Genomic DNA, 18403 nt, shown 5'->3' on the forward strand with positions numbered 1-18403 from the left:
ATGCTTAAGATACCGGCACATGCATAACGGTTCTTTTGACAAAGTAAACATCTGATATCTATCAGCTGAAATGTGCGAAGGTTCCGAAACAATGCAAGTCATTGATTGCGTTCAAATTATTATAGCACATTGCCACTAACAGTTACATTTTATAAACTGTTGTGTGCAGAGCAGTTCATTTATCAATCATAGTAATTTCTGTGTGGCTATCGTGACAAAACCAGCACTTTCCGATAAGCAATTGGAAGCATAAGCAAATGCATCTGACCGCAAGGAGAACAATTCTGAAGAAGAAAACCACACTGGTGATGACAACATTCATCCTTCATCCGATTCAGAACACATTTCAGATAGTGATACCTCAATTGACAACGTGCAAGCTGTTAAGCTTATTCAATCTAAAGACAAAAAAATCACATGGAGCTTAGAACCTTTCCAGAAAACTGGAAGAGCATCAAATGCAAACATTATAAAATTGAGTCATGGTCCAGCAGGATACGCTATCGCTTGAGTAAGTGATATAAAATCTCTCTTCAGGTTATGATGAACGATAACATTCATAGTATTTTGGTGGGAGTGACTAATACTGAAGGCCGAAGATCTCTTGAGAACATCTGGGAAACGTTAGTTGAAATTACACTTGAATCCTATATTGGCGTGTTATTACCGATTGGTATGTGTATAAATCATATGGTCAATGAACAAGAAGTCTGTAGGACCCAAAGGAAAGTAGAGCCATTTTTCCTGCCGTTATGTCGCTGAAACGGTTACGTTGTATCTCACATGTGTTATATTTCGATAACAAGTCTGATCGAAGAGGACGCAGAGTAAATGACAAGTTGCAAATAAGAGCTCTGTGGGATAAGTAAGCAGAAATACTTTCAAAACTATATAATCTGGGCACAAATGTAACCGTGGATGAGTAACTGGCGGCTTTCCGAGGGCGTTGTCCATTCAGACAATATATACCCTGCATATTCTCAAAATATGGGATAAAAATATGGATATCGTGGACAGTGTTACTTATTATGTATGGGAGAGACAAACATTTATGAAAGTTACCTGGATAAGCACCTGAGAAAAATCAAGGTATGAGTTGTCATTGAGTATGTGTATTTGATCTACAAGGACAAAACGTCACATGTGACAGTTGCTTCACATAATATGCTTTAAGACAAGGACTCCTCAAAAGACACTTTACAGGGCTCGGGACGATGAGGAAAAATGATCCTGAACCCCCTATTTATCAGGCAAACAATGAGTCCACACGTCGAAGTTATTTTTGTGAAGGATACCACGGTCGAGTCTTACGTTTCATGGAAGAAAAACAGGTTGTGCTGATGGGCCCAATCACAGCAGTGAGGAGATAACCAATAGAGAAGATAAGAAATCAAAAATGATATTGGACTACAGTCCAAGTAAGATAGCTGTTGACAATGCTCATCTTCTTCAATATTATTGATGTGCTTACAATGCTTTTGTGCCGTGCAGAGAAATAAATCCTGGGCGGAAAACATTTTCTTTATAAAAGGGAATTTTCTCAATACATTGAGGAGAGTCCTAGTTACTTCTTACACTGAAGCAAGAAAAATGCCGCCATGAAATAAACTGTCAGCGGCCATTGTTAGAAGAATACAAAGAGGAAGTCGATAAACACCAAGTTTCATTGGTGTTAACAAAAACTACGGACGTGCCAGATGCAGATTCTGCACCTCAATTTGTGATAAAGGGACGCCAATGAAATGTTCAAATTGTAACAAATATGTCTGTAAAGATTACGTTGGATACAACTGCCCAATTTGCGGAATTCTGATTAAAACTCTGTTCTAATTTTTCTCGTGATTGACAGTTTGTACACCGAGGAAAACTACTGTTGAGGGCCCAAGCTCACATCATTGTTGAAACTGTTGGCATGTGACACCGTAAAATTTGTTTTTATTGTAACAAATAAACCTACATTTAATTTTACAATAGTTTTTAACAATTTACTATTATAATCCCCATTAAATACCATACTGGGTCATTACGGCCAGAAGGTGCATATGTGTGTAGCTTCTCTTTAGGAACATACAGTGTAGGCTTTTACCGCCGGTATTGTCGTGAAAGCAGGTATTGCCGTCACTTAAAACTTCCGGGCTGATGGGCCGTGGTCGATGTATAAAACTGTCCCCTGACGTCTCGTCTCCGACTGCGGGAGACATCGTCCGAGGTGCGGCGAACTGCCAGAAGAACTCGAGGAAGCCCTGATTATATAGACAGTGCAGAGGGCGCCACTGTCCATCACGTGGCGTCGGCTATGAGACGGTCTCTGGTAATACCAACATTCTCTATTGAAAGTAATCGATGGTCACCCTTCCGATGCTACGCTGAGATTCAAATTTTATCCAGTTTAACACCCTCCTCTTTCCTGTTAAAACTTTTACGGTATTTGTCAGTCTCGATAGCCTCTGTATATACGCGTGCTCAATAATGCGAGGTTTTAGATATAACGTTCATATCTCTGAATTTAACATCATCATTAGCATCCTGGTAAACATGCTCTGCTACGGTCGATTTATCCGTCTGACCCAGCCGGTAATTCATCTTATGTTCAACAAGATGGGTGTTAACACTTCTCTTTGTGGTACCGATATCAACCTGTTCACAACTACAAGACATTTTATGCACCCCCAGGTTAGGCAAAGGATGTCGTGCATCTTTTGCCGATCCTAAATATTTTTTTTTATTTTCCTGGTGGGTCTGAAAATAGTTTTCTCACAGTACTTGCTTAACACTTTCCCAGTTGGATCTGTGATCTTCGTAATGAACGGAAGGAAAACCCTGCCGTCGGGCGGCTGTTGTTCATTGTCGCTCCTGATTCTCTGGGTAGATCGAAGTGCTAGATCTATCTCATTAAGAGAATAGCCGTTCTTCACGGTAGTCGACCATAGATGTTTCATCTCAGCTTTTAATTAAACAGCTTCACAAATTTTGTAAGTCCTGTCTACACTTCTTTTTTGTCTTGGGTGGTGCTTTAAATCTTTATCCAGATAACCAATGTATCGTCCCGTCGTATAATTACAGACACATCCAGAAAATTCAGTTTCCCATTAGTTATTGACAGACTTGAAAGCCTTCCGTTAGAAACGTTTTTCATATTATTTTCCGCTGTGCGAGTGGCAAGGCACTAGTGTGTTTCAAAGACCATCTGTTCACTGTTTCCGCCTCACAAGGAACGAACATCTCTGGTTGAGTTGTGGTGAATATCTGCCCAATGTACACTCCTGGAAATTGAAATAAGAACACCGTGAATTCATTGTCCCAGGAAGGGGAAACTTTATTGACACATTCCTGGGGTCAGATACATCACATGATCACACTGACAGAACCACAGGCACATAGAAACAGGCAACAGAGCATGCACAATGTCGGCACTAGTACAGTGTATATCCACCTTTCGCAGCAATGCAGGCTGCTATTCTCCCATGGAGACGATCGTAGAGATGCTGGATGTAGTCCTGTGGAACGGCTTGCCATGCCATTTCCACCTGGCGCCTCAGTTGGACCAACGTTCGTGCTGGACGTGCAGACCGCGTGAGACGACGCTTCATCCAGTCTCAAACATGCTCAATGGGGGACAGATCCGGAGATCTTGCTGGCCAGTGTAGTTGACTTACACCTTCTAGAGCACGTTGGGTGGCACGGGATACATGCGGACGTGCATTGTCCTGTTGGAACAGCAAGTTCCCTTGCCGGTCTAGGAATGGTAGAACGATGGGTTCGATGACGGTTTGGATGTACCGTGCACTATTCAGTGTCCCCTCGACGATCACCAGTGGTGTACGGCCAGTGTAGGAGATCGCTCCCCACACCATGATGCCGGGTGTTGGCCCTGTGTGCCTCGGTCGTATGCAGTCCTGATTGTGGCGCTCACCTGCACGGCGCCAAACACGCATACGACCATCATTGGCACCAAGGCAGAAGCGACTCTCATCGCTGAAGACGACACGTCTCCATTCGTCCCTCCACTCACGCCTGTCGCGACACCACTGGAGGCGGGCTGCACGATGTTGGGGCGTGAGCGGAAGACGGCCTAACGGTGTGCGGGACCGTAGCCCAGCTTCATGGAGACGGTTGCGAATGGTCCTCGCCGATACCCCAGGAGCAACAGTGTCCCTAATTTGCTGGGGAGTGGCGGTGCGGTCCCCTACGGCACTGCGTAGAATCCTACGGTCTTGGCGTGCATCCGTGCGTCGCTGCGGTCCGGTCCCAGGTCGACGGGCACGTGCACCTTCCGCCGACCATGGCGACAACATCGATGTACTGTGGAGACCTCACGCCCCACGTGTTGAGCAATTCGGCGGTACGTCCACCCGGCCTCCCGCATGCCCACTATACGCCCTCGCTCAAAGTCCGTCAACTGCACATACGGTTCACGTCCACGCTGTCGCGGCATGCTACCAGTGTTAAAGACTGCGATGGAGCTCCGTATGCCACGGCAAACTGGCTGACACTGACGGCGGCGGTGCACAAATGCTGCGCAGCTAGCGCCATTCGACGGCCAACACCGCGGTTCTTGGTGTGTCCGCTGTGCCGTGCGTGTGATCATTGCTTGTACAGCCCTCTCGCAGTGTCCGGAGCAAATATGGTGGGTCTGACACACCGGTGTCAATGTGTTCTTTTTTCCATTGCCAGGAGTGTACTTTGAAGACTGAACACTTTGAACCAGTAAGGTGGTTAGGTTGTTAGGGTACTTTGCACTTCCTATATGGACGCAGAAGGATACTCTTCGTTTTTAGCTCTTTTCGGCGCAGTAGGCTTGTGCTTGCTCTTGCTGCTGTTTCTTCCAGTGGTCGGCGATTGCAGAACGTAATTTGTTCAGTGTGTTAAATTCGGACGTTTACGTCTTGTGCAGTATGAAGATGGGCATTCCTGAGATGCTGTATTCGGGATTTATGGTGAAAGCGTGGTTTGCTAGCGTTGCATTATCCCAATTCTATATTATCACGATTTTTAGCTTTCCAGCTGTGTTGTCATTGTACATGAAAATCTTTCTCTTTGTCCCGATAGAGGTTTTGTCCATAGTACGGAGAACAGTATCGGTTTTTCATCAAGTCAACCGAAAGGTCATGTCTCACGTAACTTTTTAAATAATTTATTAACATTACGGAGACCTGAGAATATGTTCTGAATCAAGAAATTCCGTTTTTGAGATTGTGAGATATTGTATTTCTGTGTGGTCCACTTGCTTGGAGAGTTTCACGCTTACATCCTGAATAATATCATGAAAGACTTCCATGTCTATCGTTTATTAATTTTTCCCCCCTAAAAGATTTCTAAGGTTCACGGCGTGCACAGTACATATATGCTTACTTATCCTTTGTTTACACATTCGGATTCCACACCGCTGACAGTCGATTTGTTCCGATAGGACTTACATTTCTGATGTTAATGGAGCTCGAAGTGTTGCGACAACTTCAAGTAATTTCATTCTGATGTGGACAAGTATTCAACTATAAGTGGGATATAACATCAAAAAATTGTGTAACGAAATAATAAGAAACCAGCAGCATACAAGAAATTAAATTTCTTGACCGGATTCGGGCACTTAGTGCCTTTCTTCAAAGGTCAAGAAATTAAATTTCTTCTATGCAACTGGTTGCTTATTAATTCATTATATAATACAACAGTTGCTGAAGATTGACGAGATACTAAAATCAGCAAACTGATTGAAGTAAAATAACAATCACAATATCGTCTCAGCTAGTGTGGCACTGGAGACAGTAGATGAATGGTACGCGTTTAATTATTCTACCTGAATCGCACATCGTCGTGAAGGGCTTGGAAGAAGTAAATTATATTCAGGACTTGTTGATGGAAAATGATGTGCACAGTACCTAGGATAAGGGATGCCCCTAACTTCCTGCGTCTCTAACGAAAATATGTTTCGACCAATACTAGCCAGTGAACGCCGAGATCAATGTGAAGTTGTTACAACAGTAATGTCACTTGTGACATTTCCCATTTGCCGCTAATGAGGCGAATGGACCATGTTGTTGAAAAATGAATTAAATGTATGGTTCTGTAGTGACGTTTATATTTTGACTCCACTGAACAGAATGGACCTTGTGTGATTCATTTAGTGCGACCAAAGTCTGGAGATAAGAGTAAGCTCGACACTGGTTATCAAAAGGAGGGGATGGGGCGACTGCTGCTTTGCTTGAGAGGAGGGTGGCTTGCTGGATGGTGGTTCCCCGCGATGGATATGGTACTTGCCGCTCGTTCGGCGACGAGAGCCCTGGGAATGTTGGACGCAGAGAACTTGTCCCGTTCTCGAAAACGTTTGTGATCTCTGGAGTCACCGTGGAACCATGGGTGCTCTGGGAAATCCGAAGTTATCTTGCAAACCCGGAATGGTGGTGTGTGGGCTCCTGCCAAGTGTTGGTTTCGAGTGGACAGTAATGTCTGTGGTTCTCGGGCCATAGTTATAGCGCGAAATTCATCTGAAAGGAGAAAGAGACGCAGTCACTGTCGAAAGGTAAAGGGTCGTAGCAAACTTCCTGTTGTTTGATTTATGGATAGGAGCAAATAATTCTCATCGGTCGAAGACTGGATGACTGACAGTTTTTGGGGTTTACTAGGTGTCAGAAAGAATCGGAAATGTAAGGCTATAAAGGAGGCCAGTTTAAACCTTGTTTGCCACAGTGTAAAGAAGGAGCATTTATTACACCATATAAGCACAGGGACTAGAGGAGATATTAATCGATGTGAACAGAAATATTTTCACTTCTAATTTATGTTGCCATATCCCTTTAACAGTTAGTCTCTCTGCTTGTAAGTGTTAAATGACCTAAATGCCGTCATTCCATGTTCGGTGTCCGCCGTAATCATTGCGTGACCATATACTAGGCTTGTGTGTAATGTCTATATTTCTGCATTGATTGCGCTACGGTTCGACGATGATTATGAACAGACGTTGGTTCTCCCCATCTGTCACATGGCGCACTGATTCCTGTCTCATATAATTCCTCTTTTCTCAGGGGGCGAACCTTTTGTGAAGAGTCTAGCCACTCAAAATAATTACAGTTATCGGTATCGGGGGAGTTAGTATTAAAAGCTGCCGGGCGTAACTGGCTTGATTCAGTAGTACACTCAAGGGAGGGAGCATTGCAATTGGTGTTGAACAATAGAATAAAAGTAACTTTTGGGATAAAATGATTATCTGTAGCGTATTTTTGTTTAATTTTCGTTTCCTCTCTTCCCCTGTAACATTTTATATAAAGAAATCATTCACTCCTTTAGTGACTTCGTTGTAATCAGCACGAAAGCTGAAATAGGCCAACAGCCGCTTCACTTAGCGAACCGTTTACCCGAGGATGGCCTGTATCAGGAACGGAAATGATGTCCATCCAGCCGATTTGGTTAACCATATTACATATTCAAAATACAATTCATGCTGTAAATTTGTATTAACAGTAATTGTCGTGTGCTCCAATTATGCATACACCGCTGCTGCGAAGTCAACAACTGGTGCTGAGGTTGCAGATGCATTTAGAAAAATTTGCAAAAGAAGTGACAGGAAAACAAATCGTTTACAAGCAGACTTCAGTAAAGAATTTTACAATAACAATTTCAGAGCCTAATGGACAAACATAAGATTAATCACTACTCATTATTTTCAAACCTGATAGCTTTAGTTGCAAGCCGATTCCAAAGAGCTCTTAAAGAAAGATGCTTAAACATTTCACTGCTCAGAATACTTCCAAATATACATATATATTAAAAGACCTAGTCGGTCTGTGTAATCACACAAAACATATAAGACTTATGGATGTGAAAGATAACAGCCTTTCTTCTAATGTGTAAAATAAGATCAAATTTGAAGAGTTAGTCTTGGTTGCAAAACGGGCATTATTGTCTCAAATTTTTCCAGTAGCATGTTTCGCCTTGTTTAAGGGATCTTCAGATTCGTTCACATTACAGGCGTTAAGCGTTTAGGCTGCCATCAGTGCATATGGGTTAGGAGATGGACTCCATTGTCAATATTCTGAGAACATTGCGTAGTGACCAGGTATAAAATAGTGTTAAGTACATAGGAAGTCACGTTTAAGATCCATAAACAACCTCTGCAGGTAGTTGCCCCATAAGAGTTTTAAGAGATATGCGATTGCCCTTGTAGAGTATACAGCGCAGTCCAAAAGTCACCGAGAACGGGACCAGGTCTACAGATTGGATTACAAAATAAAAACTTGTGAGAAATGCCGTTGTACATGGTAACATTTTACGATGGATTTCTGTAGACCTGATATCGTTTTTGGTGTCCTTTGGACTGCGCTATATACTCTACAAGGGCACTGCGCGAAGTCTCTTAAACTCGACAAGGCCAGCTACTTACTTAGGTTGTTTATGAACGTTAAGGTGAGTTCCCGGGTACTCAATATTATTTTATATCAGGGCAGCGTGCAGGGTTTTTAAAATACTGACAACGTTGCTGCCTGCTAAAGTATTTGCACGGACGGCAGCCCCTGTGTTTAACACCTGATGTGCTAGCCAATCTGTGGATGCACCAAACAATGCGAAACGTGTTACTGGCAAAATATAAAATAATAAACCAGCAGCAAAACTGTTGACGCCTTAAAAATATTTGTCACTGGTTGCTGTATCATCTCATCATGAATTGGAGTAAATTCTAAGATCAGTATGATAAATCTGTGAAAAGCTAAACTGAATATCGGTCAATTAGTTAGAATTTGGTTGTTTGTGGGAAAGGCTGCACCCCCTATTGGTCTACCGAGATATTCAAAGTTTAGTCAGTTCAAGTAACCGGCCCAGGAACGTGTGCTCTTGAAGGATTACATGTCATGACCTGTGGCAGGAAGCTGACCTATGGCAGGACATTCCTGCATCACAGAACTGCAAACGGTCAGACATCCATTCACATATGGTATGAAAAGAGAAAACGAAGGATTTGTAAAATGGCTTGGTTTTGACCATAAAGCACACAGTTTCTAGACGATTTAAATAGGGAGAGAATACAATCAGTGCTTTCTGGCTTTAGGGGCAATGAGAGTGGTCAGCCTAAAGTAACGACCCTTGACTCACCCATTAGTAATGGCAATAACCCTATGAACTGACTATTATTGCTTCAGCCAGTAGTATCGAGAAAAAAATTTTATCTGTCAATAGGACGCCATTTTGAAGTATATCAAGCGACGTTTAGGCATTTTTTTTAAATAACGCCATTTCTACACAATTCAAGGGATACCTACATAATCTGACAGGGAGATCGTCATTGGATCCCTCAGTTTCATACCTCAATGATATACTGGAAGAGGAGTGAACGGAGGGGAACAGAATAGGGAGGGGAGGACCAGTGGATTGCTTCCACCATATTCCATTTATTTTAAATTTCCCACCACCACTACCATCTTCAGTTTTTTAAAATTTTTCTATAACTATCATCGTGCATTTTTAAATTTCCCACCAGCGCTGTTGTGCATTTGTTAATGGCGCAGCAGCACCATCTTGGAGTATTTGGTGCCGAATGCTCGAACTATGCACCAGGTTCGCCGTAGATATACTACTCACACATTTAGATGTCACTTCCACAGCTACAAGGACATAAGACAATCCCTTCACAATTCTTGGTAATGGACGGAACAGATCGACCACGGCAGGTTCCTTTAACTTCGAGGAAATTACAGGAAACAGTCCAGTATGATGAGATACTATGGCTGGCTTTATCTTCTGTCATAGTTTACACGAAGATAGAACTTCATCGATTCTCTTTTCCATGCTACTAAAGTATCACATGTTTTACAAAGCTTGTAACAGTAATACTTAGTTCCAAAACGTGGGTAATTGAGATGATTATGCCAAATCAACTTGTTGGCTAGATCACGTGATGTACACACAATTCAATGTCAACTACCAAGATGCTTCCGTTTAAACAAAATATTATCCTTAATCACATAGCACTGCCAGACTGTAATGCCGAAGTAGTTGTGGCGTATATCGTTTGATTGTATGTTGTACAATTTCAGCGAGGTTACAATAATGCTAGTTACTATTCGTGTAAAACGGGGTTTTATTTAATTACTGCTTTTCCCGGCTAATGATCGTCATTTTGTTAAAGAAATCTCCACTTGGGAACGTGTAACAGTATTGTCTGTCAAGCAGTGCAAATGGCACTCAGTTCATGCACAAAAGTAATCATATATAACCAGCAAACAAGGTAAATGTATGATTGTGAACTGAACAAGAGTAATGGTTTTCAGTAGTTTAGGTGCTGTTGTTTAATAGTCTCTATAGTTGCTGCAGATTGTTTATCGAATTTAATGCTACTGTTATTCTAGGTGGCAACTGATGTGTTGGCAGAAGAGCCAACACCGTGTTGCTAGAGGAGGCCGAAATGCACGCGTTTAAGCTCACGCAGACTGGCGTGAGATCTGGAACAAGGTAAAGTAGTTGAGTCTAGTAAGAAAAGAACGTAGTTGCTTGAATATTTAACTTTAATCCATAATTGGAGAACATCGCTCTTGATGATACATAATTACAATCTCAATATAAACTGGTAATGGCGCCTTGCTAGGTCGTAGCAAATGACGTAGCTGAAGGCTATGCTAACTATCGTCTCGGCAAATGAGAGCGTACTTTGTTAGTATATCATCGCTAGCAAAGTCGTCTGTACAACTGGGGCGAGTGCTAGGACGTCTCTCTAGACCTTCCGTGTCGCGGCGCTCGGTCTGCAATCACTGACAGTGGCGACACGCGGGTCCGACGTATACTAGCGGACTGCGGCCGATTTAAAGGCTACCACCTAGCAAGTGTGGTGTCTGGCGGTGACACCACAGCAATACTTTTCCTTAAGCAAAATGAACGGTTTTGTCACACAATACCAAATGCACACAACACTAATGTGTTTTTTCCTGTCAAAATATTTCATGAAAGCTTTTACGAAATAACCAGGCTTCATACATCAGAAGATACGAATTTATATCCCGTACGTTCCTGTTTGCATTCATAGAAGTTCACTGTATTCACAGTTTAACTGGAATTTTTTACCTCAGAGTAGGTTCTGGGCCACCAATACACAACTATTTTCGCAGCAATGGCCCACAACATTTATGTCTATATAGAAAATCAGTTTAAAATTGCCGCTGCAATATTTCACTAAAATGGCGGATAGCATAGGACAATCACTTATCGATTCTGCTTCAGGCCCTGTTTTACTACTAACGAATAATATATATATTAAATCGTTTTATTCCTTCACTATATGCATTAACATTTGAAAATATTTTTTATTGTTACTCGCTTATTATTCAGCATTTACCAATAAACCGCGCTGTAGATCAATAGCACTAATTGCTGCGCTCTTTTGTAGCTATGCAGGAAACTTAACATATATATAGGACGAGAATAATAATGAAATAAAAGTCCAAACAAAGATGGTTCATTTCAGTGAAACATAAACTCTATTTTTCAAATATTAAATTAGATACTTAATACAGTTTTTTTACAGACCTTTGCGTTGCGAAATATCAGACTCATCCTATCAGTAAAACACTTCGAACAAGAAGAAGGAATTTTCTAGAAGAGTCAGAGGTAACAAAAGATTGAGATTTTCACTATGCTTTTCCGTGGATATTGGGTGGGATATAATTTTTTACAAAATATTAAATTACGTCGTTACTATTTTCTTAACGATGAAGTCATTTTATTAATAACACGATAATACGATTAATGTTCATTCACATTCCACACACAGTGCTGTCGTGAATATTATTCTGAATAAAATATTGGCAAGGATAATACACAGTCGTTTCACTCCAATGTAATTCAATTTAATTCTCTCTAGGAGACATCTTCGTCCTGATTTCTAGTAATTCGCATAAGTCAACATGGAATAAAATTTTCAAAGTGAATTGTGGTTAAATACAAAATATGGAAATTACTCTCATTATGAGCTCTGGTCCCATTATTTAACTGAAGAGGTAGCTCAACAGAGCATCTGAAAGGGATATTTGGCTTCCCACAAAGGGAAACAGCAGTGGAATCTAGTTCTTGTAAGTATAACGCCCATCTGGCTAAATGTCCAAGGGATAGCTTAGCGCGGGCCGGAGTGGCCGAAGGGTTCTAGGCGCTTGTGTCCGGAACAGCGCGACCGCTACGGTCGCAGTTTCGAATCCTGCCTCGGGCATGGATGTGTGTGATCTCCTTAGTTTAGTTAGGTTTAAGTAGTTCCAAGTTCTAGGGGACTGAAGATCTCAGAAGTTAAGTCCCATAGTGCTCAGAGCTATTTGAACCATTTGATAGCTTAGCATTACTTGAAACCGGCAAAGCTCTCTGTTCCGTATAGATCTTGATCACTTTAGGAAATAAATAACAAAATTCTGTAAATCGCTGCACTACAGCAGAAGCTTCCAAGGCAGTGACTGAATAATAAAAGTCACATTTTCTAAGCACCTGGCTTATGACACATAAAACACCATCGCCTTCAGATTCTTGAGTTGACGGGGGAGAATCATCTACACATTCAAATTCAGTTTGTGTTTGGCCCTCCAGTGCAACAGCACATTCTTACCTATCAGTGCACAAAGACATTGCATTGTCAAGATATTTAAATTGAGGAAGCCCTGATAACAGATGACAAACCAAGAACTGAAGGAGCTTTCCTTTTAGTTCAACGGTAACAAAAATGACCAATAGCTGAACTCTCATTGCAGTCACAATATGTCCAAGAATCTTCACTTGCCTCCTCCTGAACTCCTCCGCTGATTTCTTCAGCGCAACAGTCCCAAAAAATCTTCAGATACACTCAACAGTCCATCTAGCAACTTTTTATGATCTTCCCAGCTTCATGAGTTGCGACAAAGTCACAGCAAATTCAGGAAGATAATTATAATTTGTAATTCAATTATGAGCCTGAAAAGTTTTTTATGTACTATTTTATTAAGTTCAGTCCACAATTACCGTCTTCAAACATGAGTACGCATAATTTGCTAATCATATCGTGTTGGTATATATAAAAACGGTACAGTCCCACTAATGACCGAAATAAGCGCCATCACATACTTTTACTATTTGGCTGATTATTGTGACTGTACTATTTTTGTATGTGCCTTCTTTCTATGATTAGGAAACTGTGTACAGAGAACTGAAGAAGGTTATTACAGACAAATTAATAACCTGAAATATAGAAAAAGATAATGTTCTTACCCGTAGCGGGAATAGAAAAGTACATAGACTTTCCCAAATCTTCTTTGTGATCAAAACACCTCCCACATTCTTACTTAATTTCTTCTTTAATCTAGCAATATCAGCGTTTTTCCATAACATGCATTTCCAGCAGGGGAGGGTACTTTATGCTCGCCTAACTGGAACCAAAAAGCAACACAATTCGTTAATTGTTGTTGACTTATTCTTACCACAAACATTTTAAAGAGGATCTAATGTTTTAGAGTGGTCCAGAACCCGAATAGTTTTACACACAACTTACTTTTTACGAGATAATGTTTTGTAATTCTTGAATTAGAAAATATTGAGTATGTCATTCATTATGGAAAGTCACATCAACTTGTAAGACTTAAAATTTTGAGTTAAGTTTAAGCGAAAAAATGTAAAAAAATGGAATCAGGTAGAACAGTTCATTAGAAATAATAATTTTCTGTTCTACATTTCAAGCTATGAAGAAATCGCTAGATTACAATATGTTTAAAAGGTGCGCAGAATGTAGCCTCTGCCGCCCTTGGTACTGCAACAGTTAGATCATTAGGCAAAATGCTATTGAAATATGTAACAGAAGCAGCTGAGCTCGCATTAAATCCGAAAGGCAGGTCACACAATTCTTAACATTAGCCATAACATAAAAATGTCGTATATTTCCCACTAGAATGATGCAGTTCAATCTCGCAGTAACTTTCTCATTTATCAGTAGCCGACAAAGCATTAATTCCACAAAAGTTTTCTGAAAATTCGCATTTAGTTTCTAATGTAATGATAGTACTTACTTGTCTAGAGTCAACATAAAGTGAATACCATCATCTTTCGTCGGTGCGACCAATAATGGATTACTATATAAATTGACAGTGGGGTCTATGCCACAATGTTGGAATATCTTCCCAAATTCTGCTTTCGCACTCCATTTGTAAGCTAATAGTGTTGTTTAAGGTTTGAAAAAAGTTTCCTATGAGAGTTGACTTCAAACTCATAATATGTGAATGCTCTGTAAACCCTAATAAATCATGCTGTAACACATTAAATAACTCTTCTTTAACTGTTCCATGCATCTTCTACACACCTAATTCCGAATTTCCCTAAAAGAACATGCATTCCTTTAGCAACCCAATAAGATAATTGCTTGGTAACTGTTTTCACTTCCAAAAAATATCAGTGTAAGGGGCAACTCAGACATGCTGAAAAACTTTAGTAAGTTGTTTCAATTCTTCTCCTTAAAGCCTAAACATCAAGCAACTCAGTTGTAGATCCATTATTCATCGAACTCACTCCTGCGCTACCCAAGTTAAGCACTGCCTGCTGTGATGACAAACATGTCCACTCCTAAAATTACTTCAATCGCCAGCCTTCGAACAACAACATGACTTGTTGAAGAAACACCTTTGACACTCAAATTTAACACCCATTTCTTGTTTCATCTCCATGCTTTATCTAGTGACTGTCTCTCTCTCTTTTGTCCCTTGAAAAGGTAAAACAGGCTTGGACATGACCATTTCACACATTTAAAAAGCAGACCATGTCACTACTGACAGCTGACACTTTGCGTCCAGAACACAGGATAAAACATCTCCATTATCAATTGCAACCACAGGAGTCACTACTGATCTGACATTCCTTTATTTCTACTTGAGATCACTTTCTCACACACTCAAAATGTGACATATTTGACTGCTCAGAGCCCTTGTCCTTGTTTATCTTTTTTGCAGGTGCTGTAACCTGCCGACAGCAAAAAAATGGTTCAAATGGCTCTGAGCACTATGGGACTCAACTGCTGTGGGCATAAGCCCCCTAGAACTTAGAACTACTTAAACCTAACTGCCCTAAGGACATCACACACATCCATTCCCGAGGCAGGATTCGAACCTGCGACCGTAGCGGTCGTGCGGTTCCAGACTGTAGCGCCTTTAACCGCTCGGCCACTCCGGCCGGCCTGCCGACAGCAGATGTCATTTTCTTGAGGTTGGAGTTCTACCACGTAAGTTGTTGCTGAGCTCAGCTGATAGCACCTCAATAACTTGTGAATTTGGCTCTACGCCTTGATTTCAGCCATCTTCACAATTACTCTGAAGACTCTGCTTGTGACCAAAATTCCTGGCTCTTTCACTCCTAAAATAATCTTTATTGCCTCGGTCACAGAAACCCCCTCATGCTTCCACCCATCACTGCCATAACTACCTCAGCAGGAGTTCCACCGTGGTCTATGTATTTAAATTGATACGGTTCTCAACTGCAGTGGAATGACTCCCTACTAAAACCTGCCGAAGCAAATCCTGATTATCTTTGCGACATCTGATGAAGATGATACGTTTGGGAATTTATATATGTAAAAGATTATTGACAACAGCTTGGACAGTGTGGCATTTCAAGGAAGAGAAATAGTCCTACTTCGAAGGTGTATAACAACTAAAAATACAATGAACAACAAGGTCATTGCCATCAATGCTGAAATGACTCTTCAGAGAAGCGTATTCCACGAAAAGTACAATGAAAAGCTTTAATACTGTTCGGAGTATGAATTGATGTCATATCCTTTGTCTATAGTTGAAGTCAAAGGTAAGCTATGATTTACGAGTCGTTTTATGCATCTAAAAAGCCAGTTTATTTTGGAAAGACAGAGTTAGTTACGGGTGAAGGATTTTTGGTGCCCAGAATTCCATGGAAAGCTAAAGAGCAATTTTCCGCTATAATCATGCAGTATGTAGGTTACATCGAGCGTTGGTACACCAGAAAGGTCATAACTGTATTTGATGGATACCCTGATATAGAGTGCAAAAACTGGATGAGAGGTTGGTCAGAGCCACCAAAGTACTGCACCAACCGTCAGGTGGTATGAAACAATGTTAGTAGTCGTGGGAAAATATTTTTTAAGTCGAATGAACAAAATAAACAGCTCCTCATTTCATTACTGAGCACTTCTGCACTAAGCAAGCTGCTGACGACATGAATACTCTAATCTTAGCTAATGCCCTTGGCGTTCTTCAATGTTCCATGTTGGCGGTGGGGAAGGCAGCGACCTCCTTGTGATACTGATCGCATCAGCCATATTGTCCAACAATACCTTTATACTAAGGCTTGGGAAATGTGGACAAGAAGATGTAGTCTATAGCCCCCTAAATTTCAAGTTTAGAAACACAACATTCAATTGCTACAACCTTTTGTGGCTGCGTAGTGACTTCGTCGCTTTTTGGCAATTGAAACCCGAAATTCTGGAAGGCATTGAAGACGAAAATTCACAGAATGTAGCAGGGATATATTTCAATTTCAGCGCTACTGCTGACGAGACATAGCAAAACCCGATAAATGTGCTTCACTATGAAACCTTTGAAAACTGTATATCAAAGACATCATTCAACCTCGCCTCTCCATCTCCTACAGAAGCTGCTCAACTGTATTCCTTGAGGACATACTTGCAGGTGCTACTCGAAAAAACAGGCCGCTAGATTCTCTGCAATGGGACTGAAAGTCTTCAAAATTCGACCCTCTGCGGGTTACCACAATTAAAGAAGCAGCAGCTGCGGAAGTGGTGAAAAAATGTACGGCAAAAACTGCAAGGAGTGCCATGGAGGTTGTTCCTGCAGGAAAAACTACGTTAAGTGTACCACAGTTTTAATCTATACAAAGGCCGATCTTGCACAGAAGTTACAATTGACATCCCTGTTACTGACATTGATGACTTTAGTATGGAGTATCACGTTTTGGAAGAAGGAAGAAAATTTGCCACTGAAGGAATGAATGGGGACGAAATGGAAGACTTAGATTTAATGTTATTGGGACCCTCATCCTCCAAGCATTTAAGTAACTAATACTGATAACTTACGAAAAACAGACTGTGCATTGCTAAACATTAAACTTTTACTCTAAGTGAAGATACTTTGTTATACTGTATTATGTCAGCATAATTATGTAAGAATATAACCATATGGAATTCAGTTTGTTGTTAATGGAATTAAGCTTATTTATACCCAATAAAACGTTAGTAAAGTTATCGTATTTCTTTTCACTAACAGCTTTGTGAACGAATATTTTGTCTGTTATAGAATACTATTCTGCTGATTTAAAAGTATTCTAAGCTTTTATGAGCGTGTAAGTAAAGTGTAGGTTAGGATTACGTACAAGTAACAAACAATAATAAAGTGATGATAGGAAAAATTAATTGAATGGGATATATAAGAGGCATTCAGTAATTAATGCAACACATTTTTTTGTCGGCCAGTTTCTGTTGAAAAATGCGGAACTTACTGTGGGACATTGTAGAATTTCCGCTCCAGACCCAATGATTTCACGAAGTTCAAATTTGTGACGCAGCAGAGCGTCTTCGGAAAACTGTCAGCGAACAAAAGCACAGTTAGTCGTTGGACAATGTGTCTGTCTGTCATCATCGCAACAAGTTCGCGCTAACCAGTCCGATCCCTAAGGTGCCGTATGGTGGCAGACAACTGTGACTCCTGCAGAGTTGGAATGTGCGGAAACTCTCATTCGAGGCGATCGACGGATCACAGTTAAACACCTCGCTACACAAGTGAACGTTTCTGCTCGTAGCGCTAAAATACTCGTTCGCCGTTTTTTTCTTTTTTTTTTTTCGTACTTGGTCGTTGTGTTTTCTCGTTGCGGACGTCACAGGACATCCGTTTAAGTTCGTTTATTGATCCTTCTACACAGTTTTTTTATTACAGAGGCCAACCAGTTCTCTCACCGAACACGCTGAGCTACCGTGCCGATAGTTGGGGTACACAAAGATGTGTGGCCGCTGGGTTTCTCGCGGCCTGACAGATGACTATAAAGAGAAACGAAGGCATCAGTGGGGAATTGAAGGATGCCCTCTGCGGAAAGCAGTACGTGGAATTCGAATCGAGAACAGCTACCAAAATGAGTAATGTAGAAGTAAATATCCTCGGAGTAGTGAAACAAATCAAATCACTTAATAAAAGCAAGTCTTCTGGTCTAGACTGTATACCAAGTAGGTTCCTTTCTGAGTATGCTGATGCATTAGCTCCATATTTAACAATCATAAACAACCGTTCGCTCCACGAAAGATCCGTACCCAAAGACTGGAAAGTTACACACGTCACACCAATATTCAAGAAAGGTAGTAGGAGTAATCTACTAAATTACAGGCCCATACCGTTAACGTCGATATGCAGCAGGATTTTAGAACGTATATTGTGTTTGAACACTATGAATTACC

This window comes from Schistocerca serialis, chromosome 5 (genome assembly GCF_023864345.2).
Source record: "Schistocerca serialis cubense isolate TAMUIC-IGC-003099 chromosome 5, iqSchSeri2.2, whole genome shotgun sequence".
Classification (NCBI taxonomy): domain Eukaryota; kingdom Metazoa; phylum Arthropoda; class Insecta; order Orthoptera; family Acrididae; genus Schistocerca; species Schistocerca serialis.